Source organism: Bombus huntii, unplaced genomic scaffold (assembly GCF_024542735.1).
Source record: "Bombus huntii isolate Logan2020A unplaced genomic scaffold, iyBomHunt1.1 ctg00000164.1, whole genome shotgun sequence".
Lineage (NCBI taxonomy): Eukaryota > Metazoa > Arthropoda > Insecta > Hymenoptera > Apidae > Bombus > Bombus huntii.
Genome location: NW_026099404.1, coordinates 2745 through 10000, shown reverse-complemented (window position 1 = coordinate 10000; position 7256 = coordinate 2745). Strand labels below are relative to the sequence as shown.

Here is a 7256-nt window from a genome sequence, read left to right as displayed (position 1 = left end):
GCGTACGACTTGCACGGTCTCTGCACGACCGCGACGAACGCCGACGAGCGTCCAACAATCGCTCGTACGTCGCGTATGTTCTCTCCGTCCGCTCTTATTCGTATCCTCGTTCTTGTACCTTCGTCCGACTCTGAAACGTTCTCTTATATAAAGAAGAACGACGGCGGGTTGTTAAGGCAAGAAGGGACAGAGAGAGACAGATACGGAGAGTAACGATACGCAACGCAAGCAGTCTTAGGTTTACGTGAGCAACCCTCAGCCAGGCGTGGTCCAGGAATTGTATCCGTGGACCGCAATGTGCGTTCGAAATGTCGATGTTCATGTGTCCTGCAGTTCACACGTTGACGCGCAATTAGCTGCGTTCTTCATCGACCCACGAGCCAAGTGATCCACCGTTCAGGGTAATCTTTTATAAATTTACAACAGTTCAATACTCAAATGTACTCTTCTCGGTTCTAGCGAAGCCGAGTTCCGTCACGTTCGACCAACGGGAATCGAACGCGCAGAAGTCGCCATAGGATTGACGACACAAAAACGTTCGAAAAAAAAAGAAAACGACGAACGCGCGAAGATACGCGCGTTCGCCGGCCGGGCGTAAAGTACATTATGATATATAACAACCATCGAGATCGAAGCTCCGTTCGTCAGGAAACGACGGGGATATATACACCCGATTCTGAATCCTCTGTACAGCACACGATCTCGCGAACGAGTAAGCACGGTGGCTAGCCCATGTTATATATGTGTTTGATTCTACTCTCTCGTCCAATTATTCAAGAAACAGCGCGCGTGCATCTCTCCATCGTTCGGGTGATAGTAAAGATTCGATGGGATTCGCGCGGCCGTCCGCCTCGAGCGGTCTTTCGTCCCAATATCCAGAAGCAGAGTTTGAAAAACTCTAGCGACGGCACGGGTGTCCGACTCACGACATCGAGGTTTCGAAGCCGGCGATCCCCTCCGAACGGATGGCGACCACGCGACCGACTGAAAGCATGAAAAATCGACGAAAGATAGAACACATCTCCGTTCGGGTGGTGTTTTTTTTTTTAAAAAAAAAAAAAACAAAAATTCGATGGGACTCGCAGCCATCGTCCTCGCGCGGTCTTTCGTCCCGATATCCAGAAGCAGAGTTTGAAAAACTCTAGCGACGGCACGGGTGTCCGACTCACGACAACGAGGATAGACAGCCGGTCCCCTCCGAACGGGTTATGCGACGATAAACTCGATGAAACTTTAGTCTCGTTCAGGTAGTGTGTGTCTTGTAAATCAAAAATTCGATGGGACTCGCATCCATCGTCCTCGCGCGGTCTTTCGTCCCAACATCCAGAAGCAGAGTTTGAAAAACTCTAGCGACGGCACGGGTGTCCGACTCACGACAACGAGGATAGACAGCCGGTCCCCTCTGAACGGTATATTATATATGAGATGATAGACGACAAACTGGATGAAACTTTAAGTCTCGTTCAGGTAGTGTGTAAATCAAAAATTCGATGGGACTCGCATCCGTCGTCCTCGCGCGGTCTTTCGTCCCGATATCCAGAAGCAGAGTTTGAAAAACTCTAGCGACGGCACGGGTCTCCGACTCACGACAACGAGGAAAGACAGCCGGTCCCCTCTGAACGGTATATTATATGAAACTTTAAGTCTCGTTCAGGTAGTGTTTAAATAAAAAATTCGATGGGACTCGCATCCGTCGTCCTCGCGCGGTCTTTCGTCCCGATATCCAGAAGCAGAGTTTGAAAAACTCTAGCGACGGCACGGGTGTCCGACTCACGACAACGAGGAAAGACAGCCGGTCCCCTCTGAACGGTATATTATATGAAACTTTAAGTCTCGTTCAGGTAGTGTTTAAATAAAAAATTCGATGGGACTCGCATCCGTCGTCCTCGCGCGGTCTTTCGTCCCGATATCCAGAAGCAGAGTTTGAAAAACTCTAGCGACGGCACGGGTGTCCGACTCACGACAACGAGGAAAGACAGCCGGTCCCCTCTGAACGGTATATTATATGAAACTTTAAGTCTCGTTCAGGTAGTGTGTAAGTCAAAAATTCGATGGGACTCGCATCCGTCGTCCTCGCGCGGTCTTTCGTCCCGATATCCAGAAGCAGAGTTTGAAAAACTCTAGCGACGGCACGGGTGTCCGACTCACGACAACGAGGATAGACAGCCGGTCCCCTCTGAACGGTATATAATATGAAACTTTAAGTCTCGTTCAGGTAGTGTGTAAGTCAAAAATTCGATGGGACTCGCATCCGTCGTCCTCGCGCGGTCTTTCGTCCCGATATCCAGAAGCAGAGTTTGAAAAACTCTAGCGACGGCACGGGTGTCCGACTCACGACAACGAGGATAGACAGCCGGTCCCCTCTGAACGGTATATAATATACATTATGCGACGGTAGACGATCAACTAGACGAAACTTTAGTCTCGTTCAGGTGGTGTAAAAAAAATTCGATGGGATACGCACGCACGGCTGTCGTCGTCCTCGAGCGGTCTTTCGTCCCAATATCCAGAAGCAGAGTTTGAAAAACTCTAGCGACGGCACGGGTGTCCGACTCACGACATCGAGGCTTCGAAGCCGGCGGCGTTCCCCTCTGAACGAACTTCGGCTAGACTAGTTACGAATCGTTGCTACACATCGTCTTCATCGTCGTCGTCGTCGACATCGACATCATCATCATATCATCATCATCATCATCATCATCATCGGTCATCGTCGCATAGCGGGCCAACATCCACGCGATGCGTCTTCGTTCTAGGTTACCCGATCCACGAGTATGTTACACGTGGTTTCGTTATTTCGAACGAAACGACATACGAAGAGCACACGCCCTTTGGGTAGGAAGCACGTTTCGAGAACGACGAGAGTTTCGATGAAAGAGACGAGAGAAGTCGACGCAGAAGGTATCCATGGATCTTCGAAGAGAACCTTCGAAGATGTATATCGGTATCCTTTCGCTCTGCGCGACTCGCTACAAGTTCTTTCGCTCTCGTCGACTCGTTCTAGACGCTTCGTTCGATCCCAAAGAGGAGTCTTCGATATGTCCCGTTGCTAGGAGGAGAACAAACGCAACACAGACCACGAAACATAGAAGAGAATAGGCGAGCATGATCACTCCGACACGAGGCACTTTAGAGATTTTCTTATTAGTTTGCATGGACTTTTATATTTCGTTTGTACGGTTTCCACGATGCAAATACGAAATACGAGATCGTGACGGCGGGTCTTTCTGTGTACGGCCTCTCGCAGGCGCCACGACTGCATTTCTCTTTACACCTGGTTTCCATCGTAATTTTTTCGTTTGATATCGAGCCTTAACTTTTGTTGGCTCTTTCGAAGCTAGAGTTCCCTTTTATTAGAATTTCATATATATATATATATATTATATGTTATATGTTTTATTCGGAGACGGCGGGTCTTTCTGTTTACGACCTCACGCAGGCGCCTCGAATAAGTTTCATTCGCATTTCGTTTTTATACTTGTATATATATATCTCTTCATCCCGATGATCGAGAGAGAGTGCCACCTTCTCTTCGTATAATTCCGTAGCTGGAGGGTCGTCTCCTCCTTAAGAATATTTCTATTCGTGCCAACGGAGGTTGCCAAGCTCCCTGGCGTTTTCGTTTGTTAAAGTATATAGCTTGTTAATACGTCGTATATACTTTCGTCGATACAGGAGGAGTACGGCTCCTTACCGACCATTGTGATATATATTTCATAGTTTTTATATGTGTTCAAGTCAAATTCTTTTGGTATCGTATCGTTAATGATCCTTCCGCAGGTTCACCTACGGAAACCTTGTTACGACTTTTACTTCCTCTAAATGATCAAGTTTGGTCATCTTCCCGGTAACATCGGCAATGCTTATCACATTGGCCGCGCACCAGTCCGAAGACCTCACTAAATCATTCAATCGGTAGTAGCGACGGGCGGTGTGTACAAAGGGCAGGGACGTAATCAACGCGAGCTTATGACTCGCGCTTACTGGGAATTCCTCGTTCATGGGGAATAATTGCAAGCCCCAATCCCTAGCACGAAGGAGGTTCAGCGGGTTACCCGGGCCTTTCGGCCAGGGAAAACACGCTGATTCCTTCAGTGTAGCGCGCGTGCGGCCCAGAACATCTAAGGGCATCACAGACCTGTTATTGCTCAATCTCGTGCGGCTAGAAGCCGCCTGTTCCTCTAAGAAGATTTGTTTGTACGTTGGTAGTAAAAACCCACCGACCGAAGCCGGGGGCCTTCGAGATACCATAAGTTACGTCTATTTAGCAGGCTAGAGTCTCGTTCGTTATCGGAATTAACCAGACAAATCGCTCCACCAACTAAGAACGGCCATGCACCACCACCCACCGAATCAAGAAAGAGCTATCAATCTGTCAATCCTTCCGGTGTCCGGGCCTGGTGAGGTTTCCCGTGTTGAGTCAAATTAAGCCGCAGGCTCCACTCCTGGTGGTGCCCTTCCGTCAATTCCTTTAAGTTTCAGCTTTGCAACCATACTTCCCCCGGAACCCAAAAGCTTTGGTTTCCCGGAAGCTGCCCGCCGAGTCATCGGAGGAACTTCGGCGGATCGCTGGCTGGCATCGTTTATGGTTAGAACTAGGGCGGTATCTGATCGCCTTCGAACCTCTAACTTTCGTTCTTGATTAATGAAAACATTTTTGGCAAATGCTTTCGCTTCTGTCCGTCTTGCGACGATCCAAGAATTTCACCTCTAACGTCGCAATACGAATGCCCCCATCTGTCCCTATTAATCATTACCTCGGGGCTCCGAAAACCAACAAAATAGAACCGAGGTCCTATTCCATTATTCCATGCACACAGTATTCAGGCGAAGGTAGCCTGCTTTAAGCACTCTAATTTGTTCAAAGTAAACGTATCGGCCCACCTCGACACTCAGTGAAGAGCACCGCGATGGGATATTAGTTGGACCGCCCGCGAGGAGCTAAGCCCACCGATAGGACGTACCACATAATGCCAGTTAAACACCGCGAGCGGTGAACCGACACTGTGACACACAGATTCAACTACGAGCTTTTTAACCGCAACAACTTTAATATACGCTATTGGAGCTGGAATTACCGCGGCTGCTGGCACCAGACTTGCCCTCCAATTGGTCCTCGTTAAAGGATTTAAAGTGTACTCATTCCGATTACGGGGCCTCGGATGAGTCCCGTATCGTTATTTTTCGTCACTACCTCCCCGTGCCGGGAGTGGGTAATTTGCGCGCCTGCTGCCTTCCTTGGATGTGGTAGCTGTTTCTCAGGCTCCCTCTCCGGAATCGAACCCTGATTCCCCGTTACCCGTTACAACCATGGTAGGCGCAGAACCTACCATCGACAGTTGATAAGGCAGACATTTGAAAGATGCGTCGCCGGTGCTAGATGACCATGCGATCAGCACAAAGTTATTCAGAGTCACCAAAACAAACGATGGACGGACAGACGAGCCATCCGCCACCGATTGGTTTTGATCTAATAAAAGCATTCCTACCATCTCTGGTCGGAATCTGTTTGCATGTATTAGCTCTAGAATTACCACAGTTATCCAAGTAAATGTAGGTATGATCTAAGAAACCATAACTGATTTAATGAGCCATTCGCGGTTTCACCTTAATGCGGCATGTACTGAGACATGCATGGCTTAATCTTTGAGACAAGCATATGACTACTGGCAGGATCAACCAGGGATCTTATTCGTATAACAATTCTTATAAATTTCGTTTAAGTTCTCTTCGTGTCGTAGGTGGGACGTAAGCACCGTACGACGAGACTTTTCGTTCTTAAGATAGATATATCTATAAAATATATCTCCTAGCGACGTTCGAGATACACCCATAGTTCAGTAATAATCTTCGAACGCCGCTCGCAGCCACTTTGTAATTCTCAACTCCACCTCCTCTCTTCTCTCTCTCTCTCTCTCTCATAGTCTTATATAAAATGTTTAGAATCGTACTTCTAAAGGAACATTTCCATAATGCTGTCTTCGTGTAAAAAGACTTATTAGAATATCTTAGCGGTAAAGCACGTATACGCACCTCACGCTGAACGAACAAGCGCGTATCCCAGTGCGTCGCGCTGGACATACCGTAAGAATATTCTTTCAATCGGTAGAACATTTTCGGCAGAAGACATACTACGCAAAGATAGTACGCTCCTACCGCCTCATCGGATACTTCTGCGAAAGCAGAAGTTTTTATAGAAAGCAGACGGTTATACTCTTTTGAATGAATCGATGCTCAGTTAGTACAAGCACACACGCATCTAACAATTTTTGTTAGAATACGTACACACAGGTCACCAGCTTCCCGACTCAGGGGAACCTTGCCACGATATTTGGTCATTACGTCCAGGACAGCGACCCGCGGCGCAGCAGTGTAGAGAAAAAACCAGAACGAGAACGGAGGAACAGTCGAGAAATAGCGTAAAATACACTAAGACTCGAGGAGCGGTGACTGAATTCTCAACCGAGGCCGTAGAATAGCCACGCGCTCAACGCTGTTCCGACCGAACCGTCCGGCTCGACGTCTCTCTTATAGATACGAAAGCGCCAGCCGGAAGGCCGGCGCCGGCCGGGCTAGCGGCCGCGCGCTTACGGTGCAAAACCTCCGTAGCAACGTACCGTTCGGAAGGGACGCTGGAACTTAGTCTCGCGAACGCTCGATCACTACTATACAAAGCCAATATCCAACCATCGAAATACATTACCAGACGTTTTATTAACATAATAGAAATGCATTTTTACCAAAAAATTAATTTTTTTTTTCACCGAAAAATTGCATCAGTAAACATACTCTTTTATCGAATACGGACAAAAAATAAGTTTATAATCAATTACAATACGTTAAAATAAGTAGAAATATGCAAAAAAATATATACCTTGTAACGTTAATTAACGAAAAAATTAGAAAAATATCCCAGTCGTGTCAGTTCGACGAACGCTAATTTTTTGAAAAAATCGATAAAAATGTTTAATCCCGACGTATTTAATAGAGATAGAACGATTCCCGTAAAAAAATTCATACCTTGTAACGCTTTTAAACGAATAAACTCGAAAAAACTTTTTCGCCCTCGGAATTTTTCTAAGTCCCAACGTACCGGCTCGGAATTTTTCTATGTTCCAACGACCGGTCGTGTCGGTCCAAACGTTTTTATATCCGTCTGCCGACGATATAAACGCTTAATCCCGACGTATTTTATCGAGTTATAACGATTTCTTGAAAAATATTCGTACGTTATAACGCTTTTTAACGAATTAATC

General features: G+C 47.0%; 2 non-coding genes across 2 annotated transcripts; both read right to left on the bottom strand.

Moving 5' to 3' along the window:
• Positions 1 to 249: 249 nt before the first annotated feature.
• LOC126877422 (5.8S ribosomal RNA) lies at positions 250 to 404 on the bottom strand. The gene has a single exon (XR_007695001.1). It is a non-coding gene; the product is annotated as a 5.8S ribosomal RNA (ribosomal RNA).
• A 3359-nt stretch (positions 405 to 3763) lies between these two features.
• Positions 3764 to 5686, bottom strand: LOC126877423 (small subunit ribosomal RNA). Its single transcript, XR_007695002.1, has one exon. It is a non-coding gene; the product is annotated as a small subunit ribosomal RNA (ribosomal RNA).
• Positions 5687 to 7256: the final 1570 nt, after the last annotated feature.